At 36.2% G+C, this 20382-nt stretch overlaps 1 long non-coding RNA gene across 1 annotated transcript in view; it reads right to left on the minus strand.

Moving 5' to 3' along the window:
• Window positions 1-414: 414 nt before the first annotated feature.
• The window catches only part of LOC136835391 (uncharacterized), a 95335-nt gene continuing 75367 nt past the window's right edge, over window positions 415-20382 (minus strand). The window contains exons 2-3 of the long non-coding RNA XR_010852123.1: window positions 17434-17495; window positions 415-558 (exon numbers count right to left, since the gene is read on the minus strand). This is a non-coding gene — a long non-coding RNA (uncharacterized lncRNA). The remainder of the gene's footprint in view (window positions 559-17433; window positions 17496-20382) is intronic.

Raw genomic sequence — 20382 nt, forward strand, 5'->3', positions numbered from 1 at the left:
AAGTATGCGTACACCTGCTGATGGAAGGCATTTGCCAACGTGTCAACAGATGTAGCTTTGTATTCAACTTCCTTTTGTTTTATCCCGAGTGAATGTTCATTCGAAAACATGAAATTTTCAGTTACCTTGTATGATTCTCTCTCTCTCTCTCTCTCTCTCTCTCTCTCTCTCTCTATTCTCTATCTATTATTATTATTATTATTATTATTATTATTATTATTATTATTATTATTAGTAGTAGTAGTAGTAGTAGTAGTAGTAGTAGTAGTAGTAGTAGTAGTATTACTTGTTACTGTCATTATCATGCGTGGGAGATTATGCCTTAGGATTTGTGAATATGGAGCTATACTTTTTTTTCGTGAAGAGCAGCAGGGAAAACAGAAATTCCGTTATCGCTTTACAGAACTGACCTTGACACATCACAGTATAAGCAGGAGGAAGCTTCGATAACAGGAATAAAGACTAAAATTATTCCATGCACTTAATTTTTGGAATCACGTTGAAAATACAGAACAAAGACCAATAAGAAAGGCTGAATTTCATTGGCACCTCACACAGCTGAAAAGAAAGGTGAAATATGAGTAGGCAGCGGATCTGGACCTTAGTAACATGAAAAATGACAAGCTTATGGTCTACCCCTTAAAGATCCACTTTATTACTGAATTATGACCACAGAAAGAGACTTGAGTATTTGATAGATAATGGCTGGGTAACAAATGAAGAAGGGACATTAAGGTGTAATCATCGTTACAGTTGAACCTATTGCGAATAGTAAGTGCAAACCTATACCGATGTGATCAGCATTGTTATATAAATGCTCATTGTCATTTACGGTTTCACTTTAAAGAACAGTTCAAAGTAAGAGAAAGCGAAACAACACAATGGCTTGCACAAGTGACCACAATTTACTGTTAAATATTGAATACTTGTATACTTATCTGCGTATAATTCCGAAAACAGCGGGTCTGTTGAAAATTCGGTCATTCTATGAATAACCTTAGTTAACCAATGGCCTCTTATAGTTGAAAATGTAATTTCGAAAGATTTCGTTTTAAGAGAAAAACTCCTGATTTCAAAATTTGGATGTTTGCTTCAGGGTCTTAGTCCTGTTGTATTTATACATTGCCAAAGATAAGTAAAACAATGAAATTAAACAAGGTCTTCCATGAATTGTTTTCTGCACATTTAAGCAAATGGTTAGTTTTACTGTTGTCTCCCTATTTAAAAGCACGGTTTATGTAAAGATTAAATGCCAATTTTCAAACCTGACATGTGTACTCCCTGAAAAATAATCGAATATGCTACAGCTAATGACCTTTTTAATTTTGATGGTAAGCTATAAGAATACATCGGAGTAAATGTGGGAAATATTTTCAGAGTTATTTGCATATACAGTATATTTACGCGCCAGAATGTCTTAATGTTTACAAACCCAGGATTAATCCTGTACCAACCTACGTTTAAGATATTTTGTCCGTATCTTCGGACGCTTCACTCGTTGAACTGTTTACTGATCTTCTCACTTCTCGGCACTACAACATTAGGGAATACAACAGAGAAAAAAGTTATCGTTTTTTAATGATCAAACTTACGGAAATGAAGGCAAATCTGAGTTTTTCCTAAAGTTATAACACATGGGATTATGATTAAATTATTAAGATATTTCACGCAGGATATATATACACACAAACACACACAGAAACACAAACACATACACACACACACATATATATATATATAACACACACCACACACACACACACACACACACACACACACATATATATATACATATATATATATATATGAATATTTATATATAAATAGTTTAGCTTCTGAATATTTGTATAAAAGTTTCTAAAAATCTAAACCATGACAGACCCAGACAAATTTTGTACATAGCATCTATGTCACACCAGAAGGTTTTTAACTCAAAATCAAATCCCTACCTCATGACAGACATACAAACACAGACAAATAATTAAAATTTTCGTTTTTACGTCACCTTTTCCTTCAGTTTTCTGGGTTTATTCTCATTTTTCACCTGACACTTCACCTTTCCTTCTGGTGCTGCCAGAGGTATGATTAACCTACAACAATAAATCCCCTATAACATAAATTGTTTATCAGAATTTACGTGAATTTTGATCATAATTTATGATATTAATTAATATAATTGTTAATTACCTCGATAAAATCTACACTGAAAACCTAACTCGATAATTTCTTTCCTCAGTAAGCCGAGTCCATGCAGGCATAGTAGTGGCTTAACACAATGACTTCAGCCAGCAGAAGTCATTTGCCCCACCTGTTCATACATATGGTTGAAGACATTATATGATATAATAAGTAAATAAACAGATTCCCTTTTTGCGTACGATGTTAAAATGGTCCCACAAACGATCCTATATCATTTATTACATGATCAACAACATCATATAGGAAGAACATGTTGTTGGCTGTGCTGGAATAATCGAAATATCACCTTGGAGACTCCAGCGGTTGGAATTAATTATCGTGCGAATTGGCAAAAAAACTTCAACGCATACGGAAGATAAGTTTCTTTCCACGTTGCTTGGTACTGATTACCTGGAAGATAATGACCGAATCTGGAAATCTTTTCTGAAAGGCACTTGGAGGGTAAATGTATCAGATACAAATAGGGATTTAAGAAATGGCAACTACTGCACTTCAAGTAACTCGAAGTGCTCATACCTTACACAACACGTCAATCTATACCTTTTGCTGATGTAATCATGCACAGTAAGGAATAGTATTCCCAGAATTAAGGAAAATAAAAGTATTGTTTACGGTTATATATTAGAGTGATATATTTTCATTTCTATCTTTTATCAACGCGTTTTTATTCAAAACAATAAATACTGATTGCCTAACATTCCTCCAAGAACGGAAAGATTTTGTTTCATTCATGATTACGTTATTGTCTGCACTGACCAAGTTTATAGATGCCATATATGTAACTTTATACACAATTTTACATTAAAGAATTTGATGTCATTTTAAAGATAATGAGTTGTAATTTATTATGTTATGTTAAAAATGTCCCTAAAACCAATATAAAAAATATGTATCACGAGTTAAAGTTAGCCGTATAGGAAAGTGTTTTGCCAATTTTTTCTTAATATGAAGGGGTGGAAGGCTAACTTTTGCAGCAATTCACTTAAATAGGAAAGAAGTAAAAAGGCGTAAAAGAGTACAAATTAAAAATGTTTCTTATTAAAAAAAGATGTCCATTCTCATACAATACTAATGAATGAGTTTAAATTAGAACTGAGGGGTTGGTTGACTTTTTATGAATTGGACAGTGAAGTTTACTTTCATTAGTCACACATGTCATAAAAAGACATCACTGGCCTAGGCCTATACCAAATTGTCTGTATCACATGGAAATATTGTTTTAGATTTTTATTGTATGATCTGGACTTATAACAGCCTACAAACAGCGGTGAAGGGTCTAACAGCCAAATGAATAAGCCTATACATAATTTACTCATATTCTGATCAGAGCATCTGAGATGCTTCCCACATGAAATACAGCGGGAAACTGTCACGAAATTTGTGCTAACCTGTCCACACGTGCAATTACCTGTTAGGTAACACCATTAGTTCATCCGTTCTGGTGAATGGACTGTCTCCGCCCACAAACTGTTATCTATACGTAAGTTTTAACGGCAATTTCGATGAACTGACAGATGAAATGACAGAGATAGTTTATCGAATGTCATTCAGAGTTTTTCCCGGCAGCACCGGGTTGGTCAGCTGCTATATATATGTGTGTGGTCATAACACAGAAAAACAAAGCCTTCAGTATTTGTTGTGGTTTAAGTTTTACCAGAGAGTATAGAGAAGTAAAGAGAGGACATTCGCGCCTCCCCTTCGTAAGTGCGGGCGGCGGTGGCGCCTCTACCGGTGGGCGCGTAATTGGAGTTGGAAGATGTCACCAACATGACAGGGACATAGTTCTGTGCTGCAGTTAATTGCCGTAATTCATGAAAGAAAAGGCCTGAGTTATTATTTTTTTGATTCCCCAAAGACAGGGAAAGGAGAGTGATATGTTTTCCGTTACATTTTATCAAAACTAAGTTCACACTAACGAAATTATGAGATATGTTGATGGTTATTCTCTTGTTGTTCCTTTGACCAAAGAGTATACTGTACTCTAAACTCTCTGCTCTGGTTGTTTCAATCACCAATTCACCATGTTTTGTCTAGACACTACAACAGTTACTGAGTGTTGTTGTAGCGAATCAGGCATTCTCTTACTGCTCAAGCTATTTCATATAGCAGTGTTTGTTTGTTTAATTGGATTTCCCCGAAATTCTCAGTCATAATCGCTTAGATTTCTTCTTTCTTGATTCTTCTTTGGGTGGTCTTCTTTCTTGATTCTTCTTTCTTGTCTCTTTTTTCGCTGTCTCCTCTCTTGCATTGTTACGTTATTCTTCTTCTACCCATGTGTCACACAAACTTTCTGCTAAGCAAAAGTCTGTTTAAATTATTTAATTATTATATATCTAATTAATTAATTTGGTTGATATGACACCCTTTCTCAAACTGTCAAATGCTCATGATGAGGAATTTACTGTGTGTTGATGTAAGAGTACACAGACTTTGTTGAGAAGATGGACCAATTGTTCAACTGTTTCAATAGTGGAACTTGTGCCAGTAATGCAAAAATACGACATGCCATGGAAGGTTTGAAATCAGGTCAAGAGATTTTCTAGTTAACTGCCTCCACATGGTTGGATGGTAACAAATCACTTGATCCACTCTACAGCTGCCTTGCCTCTCTGGATGGCAGATGGCAAATCAAGGTCAGTTACAGTTGTGGGATGAGTTACATTCAAAGTACAAAGAAACTGTCTTACCTATTAACCAACAGGCTCAATCAAGATTGATTGGAGAATTTATTTTCAATAATTCGGGGGGAAAATTGGGCACAGGGACAACCCAGATGCATTTCAGTTCAGGAGTGCATTCCGCTAAGTCATAGTGGATGCTGTTATGGTTCCAAGTGCTGGTGCTAACTGCCAAGAAGACATTGATACCGTCTATGTAACTCTGAACACTACAGGGACTTCAGTTTTTGCAAAATCTACAGTGAATCTCACACATTCTTCTCTGCCAATTCCTGTATCAGTACAGTCAGTAATGACCCTTCCTGGGGAAGGCCTACCACTCGAGGAATGCAATGTGTTAGCATACATCATAGGCTTCATTGTGCGTAAGATTCACCACAAGGTTTGTAGAGAATGCAAGACAAAGCTTCAAAGTGCTCTTGATCCACACAACCCTTTTCATGTTTTCCTTTCCAAGAAGACTTACGGTAACACACTATAGGAGAGGAGCTAATTGTGCCGAGTACAGTCCTTTATGACATGATTACTCAGTATAGAAAGACGGTTTCTGACATTTACAACATAAGCAGAGTTCACTACATTGTGACGGGCTTGGAGGAGAAGATGCAGGAAAAGTTTTTAGCTTGTTCTGTGTGCAACTGCAGGTTCTTCATTGTCATCCTCTTTATACGCATCCGCCTTCATCATACTTTAAAAGATGCAAACAAAAGTCTTTTAGTTGCAGGTCGAAAGGACCGAAAACTCATGAAGTTCAGTCATTTGTCATACTGAAAATGTATACTTGAAGTGTAGGGCCCAGATGTACTAAACATATTTGCGATGTCTTTAGTTACGATGGTGTTTGTATCGTCATTTTTCTGGCTTTCCTTGTCATAATATTCCTGTTTTCCATTTACTTTCTGAATAATATGGTTAGAAACATTTGTATTTGTCAACAGTCGCAGAAAAAAGTTTGAAAAAAAGTTTATTACGATCTGGTATGTGACTATGTAATGTTGAAAAAACATTAAAAAACCCAAAAATGTATCGTAATGAACAAAAACTTAACTTTACACCTACGTAAATGTTAGTGCATCTGGGCCCAGTATAAAGATATCAATAAAGATATCAATTTCAGTATGATAAAATAAAGATATCAATTTACAACGGAGGAGTTTGCTTGTTTATAGTTTGGCCTGACGTGTCTTATAAATTTATTTATTTATTTATTCATATCTTTCCTTTCATCCATAATTTTCAACCTTTTGAATGAAACCTGGTTTAGCACCAGTAGTTATAAATGAGAAGATAAGCTGTATGTATTTACTCTTTTTTTTCCAATAGAATATTTAAATAATCACTCCAGATTAGTGCATTGCTATATAAATAATAATAAAAGATCAGAAGGTAGTGTTACAACCCACAAAAGTGCTAACATTCGTCTTAAACATTAGTGTGGTGCATGCCAGCATAAACAAACGCTATCACAGTTTGCGCGCTCACCGTCGGATGGAGCCACCGGTCCCACGGTTACAATTTTCCCATAAGGCCTCGAGCGACTGTCCACTCTTTACTTCTCTATACTCTTTTGGTTTTACTATAAGAGGTTCGTTCTTTTGTATTATTTTATATATTACGAACTTTGTATCTTGCTTTTGTCTGCATGAACCTCTTGCACATAGCACAGACAAAAATTATCTTAATTAAATTAAAACACCTTATCTTGGATACGGTAGTTATTGTATGATATGAAGTAAAGGCTTATACTCTTTTCCTCAAATTAAATTTTTTATTTCTTTTGAAAACAGCTCCATTGTTATGGGAGACACCTGCCCTTACAGGTGTTCTTAATTCAGGTGTCGTGTATGAGTTTATTACTTAACCTATTCGCAGTGTGCTTTTATACCTTTTACTACTGATACTGTCTCGTCACAACACGACTTTCTTTTCATCATATTTTGTTTCTTGTTCTTTCAGGTTTCATTTTAGCTTTTCTTTATGATCTTATGTGACAAGTTTTTGGCTTATCAAAAACAATTTCTTCTACTGCGTCTGATTTATATAAAATCTTTCATATTACGGGTAAGGAGAAAGTGAGAGGAAAAGAAACCTAGTGATGAATAAGAGGAAAGAAGGTGAAAAAGAACTTTACGGAGAATAAAAGTTGAGAGAGAGAGAGAGAGAGAGAGAGAGAGAGAGAGAGAGAGAGAGAGAGAGAGAGAGAGCTGCCTGCTGAAAGGAATGTAGACCTGGGTCGACATAGCGAGTATTTCGAAGTCATACTGAATGTGAAGGGCAGAAAACAGGCAGAGGTGAATGACACATCGTGGAAAAGATTGGTGTAAGGTCAAGAAAGCTTTTTAAAGGGACTGTTAAGAACACATGGAGGGCAATTAAGACTAACGTGCCCTACCACATCGACACATTATTTTTGGTAAGTTTTTACGTTACATGAAGCAGGCACATTTGGCATCTGTTATTATACAGCAACACTCCTATAAGTTCCTCTATTCTTATTATCACGGCTAAAGCTGGGGGGAGGGGAGGGAGAAGAAAATCATTGCTATGCGTTTCCATTTCTTATTCAATGCCAATATCCTGGATGAACAGGAGACACTATTCCACCACTGAGACGGAAATCGCAGTGAGGCTGCAACACCTGAATGGGAAAAACACTGACTTTACAATGCTTATCCAGCAAAAAAAAAAGGTAAAAAACTAAAAGAATTCCATAAAATGCTTAACAATGATTCTCCACTGCGGCCCCGTATATAATGAGGAACAGCAAAACAGTTATGTCAAACTGGCAAGTATCAAACTGACAGATTCCAAGAAGACACTCCAAACCGTGTGCGTTCACTGCCACTGCTTAAGAAAGTCCTGTCCTAAAACATCTGACAACAGTAGCCTATTCTAACTATCCAGGTGTCTTCAATGTTCCTACCTACAACAGACGAAAATTTTATTGTAAATTACTGGAACACTCAGCGGAATGGAGAATCCAGTCTTGTGAAGCACTGCAGAAAGTCACCCAGACCTGTCTCGTTAATTTTACCTGTTGGTTAATTTCGTTTTTAAATCATCTGTTTTTTACTGTGCTCTCCTATAATGTGGGCTATATTCTCACTGGTGACTGTTACCAGTGAATCATAAACGGAATAATATGGCAACATTTTTCACCTCTTCTTTCAGAGTTTTAGCCATAACGACAGTGGAGACACAGAAATGGGAAAAGTGTTGGTTTAAATATGAAACGCCACATGTACCTCAGCATTCAATAAGTACTGCCTATACTGAAAATAAATAAATGTGTGTGAGTGTACGTGTGTATGTATGTATGTTTACTGCTTAGTGGGCTCAAGTGCCTTGTGTGGGTTACATTATTCTACTAATAAACACAAATTTTCCTAGTAAACTGTTTTCTATGCTTCAATCATCAAGACGCAATACTTGTTAACAAGCAGTGGCATTTAACTCAACCTTTACTATATATTTTCTTCCCCTCACCAGGTTACCAGATTAACACATCAATGTTATATTACATAGGAAAAACAAATTCTGGTGATTTGTTTTTACTTATTTCACGAGTATCATCCAAAATATATGTTCTTAGGTAGCTCTTTTTTTTTATTAACATCTTAGACTCTGTCCGCCTTTGCGTGTGAAAGTGTGCAAGTCCGTCTTTGTTTCTCTTAACATCTGTTGTACAATCTAAGCCACCTGGAATCACGTGACCTCTATCCTTCCCCTAGAGCAACGTATGCTCAGGGTTCCATTGTTCCTCTCCTTAAACAGATTAAATCGGCGGCAATGCAAACGCAGACCTAAAGTACATAAAAGGCGCCCATGCACACCAACAGAACTGTGTTTTCATTTCACATGAAACACTGCAAGTGGATACTGTGTGTGTGTGTGTGTGTGTGTGTGTGTGTGTGTGTGTGTGAGAGAGAGAGAGAGAGAGAGAGAGAGAGAGAGAGAGAGAGAGAGAGAGAGAGAGGATATTAAGATCAAATGAAACCATTGGCGATCAAGAAATGGCGACATGACTGGCGATAAACAAGTTTACGGGAAAAAGGAAGAAAACAAACAGCTGATGACCTACCGGAGTGCGAGAGAAGTCATGCTAACACTGGGCAACAAGGTCTTTTGAAGGTCACCATCACAGACAGCGTTAGACATTTGCGACATCGTACTAACCAACCAACACGAGTATAATCTCTCCTTCACATAAACGCTCACCACTTCAAAACACAAACCCACACACACGCAGGCTCACAAACAGACTTTCTTCCTTTCATTGGAGTAGCTGAGAGAGAGAGAGAGAGAGAGAGAGAGAGAGAGAGAGAGAGAGAGAGAGAGAGAGAGAGAGAGAGGTAATTGTTGTAATTAATTTATTCATCACTTCAGGCATTTGAAGAAGCCATCCCTTTCTTTCTGGGTATTTAAGATAATGCCGCATTCTATGAAATGAGGAAAATGAGGATTTTACAGTGAAGAGGTTACATCATAATAATTATATACAAGATAAGGACTTCACAGATACTAAGAATAGGGATAGACTTGTTTAACCAAACAGCCGTCTAGTAGGTAACTGGTCTTAAAATGCTGAATGCTGAAGTATTGGTAAAAGTTACTTATATAATGCATTATAGATATAAAATATGGATTTGCGAATATATCTGATTCGATTTTGACGGAGCAGGCATTCATTTCCGTTGAAAATGTTTGGGTACCCCTATTGAAACCAACCTCTTGTCTTACATAAGATAACTACGCAACTACGTCACCAATACCACTACATATAACGAAGCCCTGGGATTTAATGGTCTCATCAGCGACTAGGCAATTTAATTTCGCGATACAAAAAGCAAATCTTTGTGTGTATCAGTATTATATTTGGCACATAAAATTCAGTAAGGAATAGGCTAAACAGATTGAGAAAATATTAACATTAATAAAGTGCAAAAACAACAATAGATAAGATATTCCTACTATGCCCTTTAGATCAAACTACGTGGTTAACTGACCCGACCAATCTGTAATAGCAATTCCAATCACGTACCAGGGACAATATTGTTTCTGGGAATCACTGACAGAGTTGCAGTTTCGTAACATCTGTGAGTTGGTAATGCTGGATGGATTCAAGTGTCCTACCATTTAAAATGGAAAAACGCGCAAACAGCAAGAACTTATCGTAAAAAAAACTAATGTTAAACTTATCGTAAAAAAAACTAATGTTAAGACAGCTTCAATTTCATTAACAACCGTTTTCGCAAAATGCCATGAATTGAAATATGAATAAACAAGTAAATACATAAATATATATATATATATATATATAATATATAATACATAATATATAATATATATATATATATATATATATATATATATATATATATATATATATATATATATATATTATATATATATATACACACTACACACACACAAACATATATATATATATATATATATATATATATATATATATATATATATATATATATATATATATATATATATAATAAAAGGAGAATGAGAATGCCATACTTCGAATAAGTAGTTGTCCACCCTTTTCAAACAATATTACGACGCACAATTTCGCGTTTAGGCATTAGTTACCCTTGGAAAGGGGCGCACGTATTTTCTTTTATATGAGGGCTCTAACGGTTTACAGAAAACGTGACAGATTTGGGTAACAGTTACAGTGTTTTTTCTGGGACTACATCATCTAAGCAGTCGTTGTTACTGTGTTGGGCTTAATCGATTAACACAACAGAAAACCGTATCTCAAAAAACGGCAATACCAAAATCTTTCAAGGAAATAATATGTCCAGTCCCGTTAATGAATATTAACCTAAGCATTCAGTCCATTTCGATCGGAAGGTGGTTCTGGTGGTGGACAGCATCGTTCAAGAGAGCGAGGGGTGGAGATCGGGGAGGAACCTGGAACTGGAGTATACAATTTACGCTAAACGACAAGTCCTGGGACCTATGAGGTCATTCACCAATGAAAATAATGTTGAAACGGTGTTAGGAGAGGGTGGAAAGACGGACGAAAGAGAATATAAATGGAGGTTTAGTAAAAGGCATGAAAGGGGTTGCAGCTATTGGCAGAAGGGAATAGAATGGTATACAGAATTCTGGACAAAGGCCAAGAGCTGGGACCTATGAGGTCATTCAGCGCTGAAACGGAAACTGAGAGTAAAGGGCGTTTTAAAGGTGTAACAGGAGGAAAATCTCGCAGTTGCACTAATAAGCTAGAGGTGCAGTGCAAGGAATGAAAGGGGTTGCACCTAGGGGCCGAGGGGGCACTGCAAAGAACCTTAAGTAATGCCTACAGTGCACTGCATGAGGTGCACTGACAGCACTACCCCCCTAAGGGGAGGGGCAGAAGGAACGCTGCAAAGAACCTTATGTAATGCCTACAGTGCACTGCATGAGGTGCACTGACAGCACTACCCCGTACGGAAAAGGTCGGGGAGGGGGGTTTAGTAGTGATGCTTGAGACAGGATGGGTTAGACTGGTTGATATCAATACTTAGCCACAGCCCGCTACGTAGACACTGCAAACCAGAGAGAGAGAGAGAGAGAGAGAGAGAGAGAGAGAGAGAGAGAGTGTGTCAGGAAAAGGATGCTACTTTGTAACGTGTGCTTGACAACGAGTTACTCAATAAATGTAACCACACTCACAAACATATGTTCACAGTCCCATTCAAAGTTGGGACTGCAGTATCATAAACCAACCCCAAGTGAATAAAACCACCATAGTACAGTATTAACAATTTTGTACAAAGACGCAAAGGGCTCATCAGCTGTACCTCACGCCCCAGCACACCGGGACCATGCCCTCTTTCTAGCACACTTACTCGTGCTTCCTCTTTTCCCAATGCCTCATCTACAACATCTATATTGTACTTTCTAGGACTAGGTCTTCTAGGTCTTATTTACCTCCCTCCAAGGGTTTAGAGCGACAAGCGTATAAAAAAAAATATATATATATATACATATATATATATATACTGTATATATATATATATATATATATATATATATATATATATATATATATAATCTACTGTCAAAGTTATATAATTCAGCAATATGACTCCGTGGCCCAAGACATGTATAAGAACTCATTAAACAGAAATAATTATTTTATTTCTGAATATTTAATAAAAATAAATGTATTTAAAATATCTTTAGCACTGGGATAGTTATGGTTCACTTAGTGTAACAAGACTGATGATTGCATTCACTCTTATCAAATATAAATGAAAATAACATGAATGGAGTGATGAGAAAAGCGGTCTTAAATGGGGTACGGAGTGCCTAGTGTCTGCAGAGAACGCAGTGTTAGTTGATAAATGCATCAACAGCAAACAATGGAAAAAAATTTAAAGCATAAGCACGTCACTTTGGGGAAAGTATAAATTAAAACACATAAAAATCTATACGAAGAAAAGGAATCCAGTATGAAAATACGCACACAATATTTAACACCCACAATACACACACACATACACACACACACACACACACACACACACACACACACATATATATATATATATATATATATATATATATATATATATATATATATATATACATATATATATATATATATATATATATAATAAATATAGAAAGGATGATTACTTCATTTTCATGGTTTTGTTGTGTTTATTACTTCAATTGTTTTTTCTGGAAAAAATATTATTCAATAAATATATATATAATATAAAATCTACCCTACTAAAGGTGGTGAACTTGAAGGACTATCACAAAGTAACGAGTTGCTCGAAGAAAGTCTGTATTCCAAAGTTTTATTTCCCATTTCGGTATTGGCTATTTTCAAGGATCGCTCGATCGTTCTAATGATGCTTTCATAATTTGATGATGATCCATTTAGGAATATCTGGGATTTGTTTTTTCATTCGAATATTTTCAACTGCGTTTTCAAATCTGAGTGGGTGAATCTCGCTTAAGTCAACGGCAGACCGCAATACAAAAATAGAGCCTTCATTGTTCAACGGCTTTTGGATACTAAGAAGGTTGGGTGAAATTAATCTTTTGCTAACATGTGGAGAGCAGTATATTAAAAAGATTAACAAAACTATTCTCAGATATAGTTTTTTTTAACATTAACATTCCATCTATGCATATTAAACTAAGTTATGAAAATCGATTTGTTTTTCCATAATTCTAAAAGTCTCAAAGATTTCCAGTTTCAATTTTTTCCTCATGGTAACAGCATATCATTAACGGATCTTTGGTTATTCGATTTTCTCCTCATCGTAACAGCATATTAATGGATCTTTGGTTATACAGTGTCTCGTACTGCAAGTTTATATCAACGAAACGTTCACTGAACATCCGTCCTACGGATGTGGTGCACATGACTTTCTCAGATTCTCTAACTTGTGAAAATCAACGACTATTGTCAGGGAAATAATTTTACGTTTACTACTTATTCTTCCCATTTTTTTTCTGTTAGAACTAAGCATGAGCTCCGCATCTGGTATTACTTTGGAAATTGATTTTTCCTATAGTATTTTGGTTGTTTATTAAGAATTTACCGTTATTTTTTGTCGGTCGACTGTAATTAACCTCAGAAGTTGTACAATGGCCACCCTGGAATGCTATCGCACATGCGCAGTGTTATAGGGGAGCTTTAGGTAAAAAGTGGAGTTTCTTTCACCAGGGGGGGGGGTGCGTGGGGAGGAGCCCCCGACTAAGTAACACGGCCTGCTAGGTTAGGTTAGGTTAGGGTAAGTTAGGTTAGTATAGTTCCTTTTATATTAGGTTTCCTTAGCCAACCCCTTCTTAAACATATGGCTCCTTGATGACTTGCGCATGCGCGGAACCATTCCATATCAATAACAGGGCGGTCCGGTCTTCTCCCATCGTTTCCAAAAAGGTTCCCCAACCATTTTGAGGTTAATAATAACTGACCGACAATAAACATCACCAGCTCCTTCATCAGCAACACAAAGTATAGGAAAAATCAATCTCCAAGGTAATAGTCCGTCCGGAGCTCTTGTTTAGAAATTATATATATATATATATATATATATATATATATATATATATATATATATATATATATATATATATATATATATATTTTTATATATATATATATATATATATATATATTATATATATATATATATATATATATTTTACAACGATGGCTCTGTTGTAAACCCTTTTGGTAGATCTTGCTCAGATTTTTCTATACATTAGTTGTTCTTTATTGATGTTTAGCGTGAAAAACGTTCTCTGTTTTATAAGAGTTTTAAAAGAAAACGAAAACCTTAAATCCGTGGGGGACTACGGAAAAGTGTACACTGATTTAAAATAACTTCTCAACGTCAACAAGCATCATTTATGGGCAAAAAGCTCATTTAGCAGTGAAATAAAAAAATACCTAACAAACGAACCTTACCTTAAAATATCGGTAATTCTATATATTAGCTCCGCGCCTGTTTTTACCTTTTCAACTGGTTTTTTCTACACTTTTAGGGGTTCTGATACTGGCGGTGTGTTTGTTGTCGGCCAAGTGGAATGTCCCTTCGCCGTGTTTAGTAGTGGCTCGGGGGGGTTACCGTTACGTTAAAAAGTTATTGCACTTACCGGACGGGATATGAACCGTTCGAAACAGACGTACCCGTGTTCGTCTTGTGAAGATTGCGTATGGAAACCCTTGTTGGGTGGACTTCAAGGGTTAATTACGGGTTAATTACACTCGAGCGCCAAAAATTAAAGGTAAATTCATAATTAGCAACCGAAAAACTGTAGAAAAAGTTAAGTTAGAAGGCAGTCACCGCCGCGGAGCTACTATATAGTTCTACCAAATATCTACCATAAACTTACATAATCATAGATAATCATATCAAATATTGTGTTTTCCTAAAATAAAATCTCTCATTATTAACTTAAAATAAAAGCCAAAACAAATGAAAGAACACGGAAGCGATAGTGATTCTGAACGTACTCATAATACTTCGTTTTTTGTTTGGGGTTATTTCATGCTTTTCTTGCTGCAACACATCTAACCTGATTTTGAAATATGGTATGAAACAGGCCATCGTCTTACAATCAAATTTGTTGCTACTGACTTAACCATTTAATCCACCCATCTTCACATCTTCATATATCTCCCTCTGCATGGACGCAAGGATAACTACTGCAATACCCTCAATATTAATGGATGGTCAGTAATTTTGTCACAAGGAGAAAATGGACGACAACAGGCTGATGAAAAGGGTGTATAATTTGCAAGATGTGGTAGCAAGGAGGAGAAAGAAAACGGACTGCTATATTGGGATGGAAGAGGAGTGTAAATGAGAAAACCCTTAATACCCATGATCTAAGTGCATTTCAAGATAAAGAAGTGAGTGCCTGCGTGTCTAGGGGAGAGTTAAAGTGATGCCGATGAGTGTAATGTGTAGGTACTTTTGGGGACCTAACAATGTCTGTGATTGTCTACTAATCTCCATAAACTGTAGTTGCCTAGGATCAACAAAGCTTATATAGAGACCAGCACTTGCATTGCCAACACTTCCATCTCATGTATGATTTTAGGACATTTTCTTACCTTTTTGGGGTTGTTAATGTATGCTTGAGCAACGTGACCTAGCTAGAAAGCATTTCTTAATCCTCCTACTATTCAATTAAAGTGAGTGCATCCCTATCCTGGTGCGTGGATACTAAATTTTATTTTGAAGTCCGTGAATTTCTTTCGTTTCTTTCTTATGCAAATTTATTTGTAGTATATTACATGCCAACGGAAAGCTCCCACATTAAACAATTAAATGGGTACTTTGTGCCTACTCTACCAATTTCTAAATCTGCATCTCTAAGACAAAAACATTTGGCCAGTATTTTAAATTTTTTTGAGGCAGCTTTTAAGCCTGTCCTTCTCGTTCAGTTTACTCAGTACACATTTTCAAATTAGTTTGAACAATGAATGGCTATTGTTGTCTAAGTAAAGGTTGAAGTTCACTAGTTTACTAGCGACTGAAGACTTAATTAAATGACAGTTTTCTTTAAAAATAATTTTGTTATCTGGTCATTCAGTTTTTCAGCTTTCACCAGTTTTATTGGTGAAAGTTGTTCATGAGTTTCTTAAAATTTAGATGAATATGTGTATAGAAAACATCCCATGTTTCCCATTGTCCTCTGATGACTGTTTCTGGATTCACAGATAGTGAATTCATAAAGGAAAAACAAGAAAAAATGCACACGTTAGAGCAGATATTATAAAGAATATTATTATCAGAAACAAAAAAACATAATAACACTTTCAAATGGAAATGAAATTCTCACATACAATATTCAAAGAAATTATACCACTGTAAGTACCCCATGCGATGCGGAAACTACGACAAAATACTAAATCAATATGGGATCATTTTGTGATTTCATTGTTTTTGGAATTAACATCAAAATTCAAGAAACTGAATTAACAAATACGGGAAAATAAAGAGGACTACAACACACCAAAGGCTTTGGTTCGAAGTTGGGTTGTGGTACCAAATGCGGTATTCTCGCCTTCTGTGACGTAGCCTTCCCAGAATTTTTCAGAGGTGTTATCCATACAAATTTGGTAATTAAATGGGTAAAATTTCATTTGTATTCACACCACCTTATATGATACTGATATGCTCCATGGAACCACTACGGATCCGCCATCTCTAATAAAAACTAAAATCAACAAGAATACTGAAGCAAATCAGACATTGTAACTATAAAACTGCTGGTGACTGTAACCCTAGGTATGCATTCAAGGGTGTAAAAATAAGAAAAGGGGAAGCCGTTCATGACCCTTTTTCAGCCTAAGCGCTACAAGTACACCATCGTACTGAATCGCAAAAATGCAGAAAACCTTCCTGATGGTTCACAACAATAATACCCCAGAGTATGCTACACAGTCCATTAAATTACTCCAACAATAACGTCCGTCTGGAGAAATTATGGTCCTTATACACTAAAATGTCCGTTAAGGGAATCACTGATCTCATAGATGAGACTGACTGAACACAACTCTTGACATCCCCTTGCTACTTTTATGTTTACTATTGACACTTCGTACGAGGAAAGCTCCATTTTCTTTAACCTGAGGCGGCAACAGCTGCTAAGGTATATTTGTCATTATTATTATTATTATTATTATTATTATTATTATTATTATTATTATTATTATTATAGAAATTAAAAGTTTTTTATGACTAATATAAAACTGATTTTCCAAGTGACAATTTTCTGTTAATATAGTAAGCATAATAATTTGAGGAATAATACTTCCTCATTCTTCATTCCATAGGGGAACGTAACTTCCTCTCCCTCTTTATCTTCCCCTCACAGTCCCCTCCCATCCCCTCTTCCCTCATTTTCCCTCCCCCTCCTCTCCCCATACCCTATCCCTTCCCTCTCTCTCGCCCCTTCCCTTCCCCATTCTTCTTCCTCCTCTATTTGCTTTATATGACAGACAACTACACAAGAGTATAAAAGATCATGGGAGACACCAATACATTGTTTCTGCAAAAATCACTGAACGATTTACCTTGCCTGAAGCTTAGGAGTTGTACGGTCATATTAAGAGGCTCGATGTGCATACCCAAACATCTGTAAGGAAAAGAAGCGGTTAAAATTTACGCACATCGCCAACAAAATAACACAGAAAAGGTTTCATCACTAGCGTCACCATTTAAGTAGCTATGAAATTAAGCTACCTACTTTTGCCGTAAAACACGTTTTGGTATTTTAATGTTTTATTGTATACACTCTATATATACTTGTGTGTGTGTGTGTGTATGTGTGTGTGTGTGGTATTAAAGCTAATTCAGTATCTAAAACAGTAACACGTAAGAAGCTGAACTTAAGACCAATATAACCAGTTGAAATTAAGTTCATATATAATGATCAGTACAAAATCATAACAGACAGGAGGATCATTTCGCTGAAATAATACAGTTACGCAGGCTTCAACAGACTATAAGGAAACACTTGACTGGACTGCGCAAACGACTAGCCAAATTAAAAATAATAGTAGAGAGTAGGGATATTATGAGAACTAGATATTCTGATTATGGATGACCACTAAATCAACGGATTTCTGTACACAGGCTAAGAAATTCCTCCAGAAATATGGTGGTTTCCTTTTCTCCTTATGCCCTGACAATGTGTATAGTACTAGTTTTCACGATAAGCAGTTAAACGACAGCAAAAGCTCTTGTATTGATACATTATTGTTGAATTAAAAGATTTCTAAAAAAAACGAAGATATTAAGTATATGCTCCTAAGTTGCCTTCCTAATCTCGTAGGTGCACATCCTGATTTATGGTTGAGGTGAGAATAGCGTAAAGTGTAATTTCATAAGGTTTCTCCTGTAAGTGAGAAAACACCATTCAAATTAGTTCTTGAAGACCTTGGATACAATAGTCTTGCCTTAAATCAGCGGAAGATTAACAAACTGGGTCCTGGCTTACATATGAACGTGTGATAGTGGTGCTCAAGTAGCTTTATGTTTAAACTATACATGTATTGTGTCCTGATGGTAGCGATTTCCCAAAAATTTAAGGTTCATGTCTGAGTGATCCCCACACTCGCACATGGCTCCATCAAGCATTACTGATCATAGCGTGTAAGCATTTTACTGCCTCAGCATGACCAAGTGGTTCGGGCTGTGTCTCTTTCAAACCTACAACATTCACATGTAGGCCTCTGGTACGCACAGCTATGCAAGATCTACGAACATCTCTAGGTAAAAAGTAAGTATATCTTAGTTTAACCAGACCACTAAGCTGATTAACAGCTCTCCTAGGGCTGGCCCGAAGGATTAGATTTATTTTACGTGGTTAAGAACCAACTGGTTACCTAGCAACAGGACCTACAGCTTACTGTGGAATCCGAACCATATTATGACGAGAAATGAATTTCTATCACTAGAAATAAATTCCTCTAATTCTTCATTGGCCGGTTGGGGAGTCGAACGCTTGGCCAACAGCGTGCTAGCTGAGAGCTCTATCCACCCCTCCAGTGAAGAACTATAACATCTCTAAGTCGAATCACCTCCTTCAGCTTCAAGCAAATCAAGAGAGCTAGGCGTTCGGCCACTGTATCCACTTCAATCTACTTCCTTTTATGGGGAGGTCAGTTAGCCTTTTCTAAGCATGTTTCCCACAAGGTAGCAAAGTTGCAGTCTGACAACGGAGGTTTATAGGTTGAATACGTTCCCAAAAGATGACATTAGCTGGGTACATTTAACCTCATGTCCATGGGATTAAAAATAATTGGAATGATTAATTATTCTGCATGTCAATCATAGAAGCCATTACACAAGCAACTAATATTCTGAAATGGCAGGATATTTTCCATGATTGGTGCGGTCTTGGCGGCGAGGCTGGGTTACAAGATCTGAAGTTTTTGGGCAAACTAGTTCTCAAGATATCCCATCCAAAAAAGAAAATTAAATTAAATTAAGGATAACTGGTAGCAGCTGTGACACAAAACACAATGATTACGAATATGTTCAATATGTATTCCTACAATAAATAACAGATTTATAAATAAACTCAAATTCAATGACTTAAATCTTCAGATAGCGTTCTAGATACTGGCTCTAAACTCAAGAATGCTTTGGTCTTACGGCTTACTTCTGGTATGATCAGTTAATTCTAAAATGTTGCGGTGCAGAGAAACTTTGGCCGGAGGGACCAGAACCCACGCAACATTTCCGCCGTTCGCTCGTGGTAATGCATCCGTTCTGATGGAACTTCCGCAATTGCTGACTGATACACGCACACACAACAACGCAATCTTTTTAGATACTATAAAAAGTATTGCACAGTGATTTAATACTGATACTGTACTTCAACAGAGGGAAAATCGTTTATCGCGATAAAATACGTTTTGAAGAAAATGTGGATTGTGTATATCGACCACAATGCTCCATTCATTTTCGTACCTTAGATATTCCCGCGGCAGCAAGAATATTGGATGGAGATATTAAGATATTAAAAATATTAAAAATCCTAGAGGATTACGGTAATATGCCTTTGATCTCATAAAATACGTACAGATGTACAACTGGAGAGAGAGAGAGAGAGAGAGAGAGAGAGAGAGAGAGAGAGAGAGAGAGAGAGAGAGAGAGAGAGAACCACGAATTTACGAAATTGGTGTCGAGCTGATAACCCTTCACTTACAATTTTAGTTCTTAGTTGTTTACTCATGTCAGATCACCAACTAATGCATGTCATTTTTGTTATGGATTATTCTAGACAGGGCAACATTCGGTACTTACAGTTAAGAGCGACATACACTATAACATGAGCAGTCGGTCACTCAAGTTACACTAATTCATCAACAATAGAAACACGAAAAGTCCACGTACTGAATATCGAACGCTCAATCTTTTTGTCACAAAAAGATCTCTACGCCATTTTATATATACTGTATATATATATATATATATATATATATATATATATATATATATATATATATATATAT

The sequence above is a fragment of the Macrobrachium rosenbergii genome, chromosome 55 (genome assembly GCF_040412425.1).
Source record: "Macrobrachium rosenbergii isolate ZJJX-2024 chromosome 55, ASM4041242v1, whole genome shotgun sequence".
NCBI lineage: Eukaryota > Metazoa > Arthropoda > Malacostraca > Decapoda > Palaemonidae > Macrobrachium > Macrobrachium rosenbergii.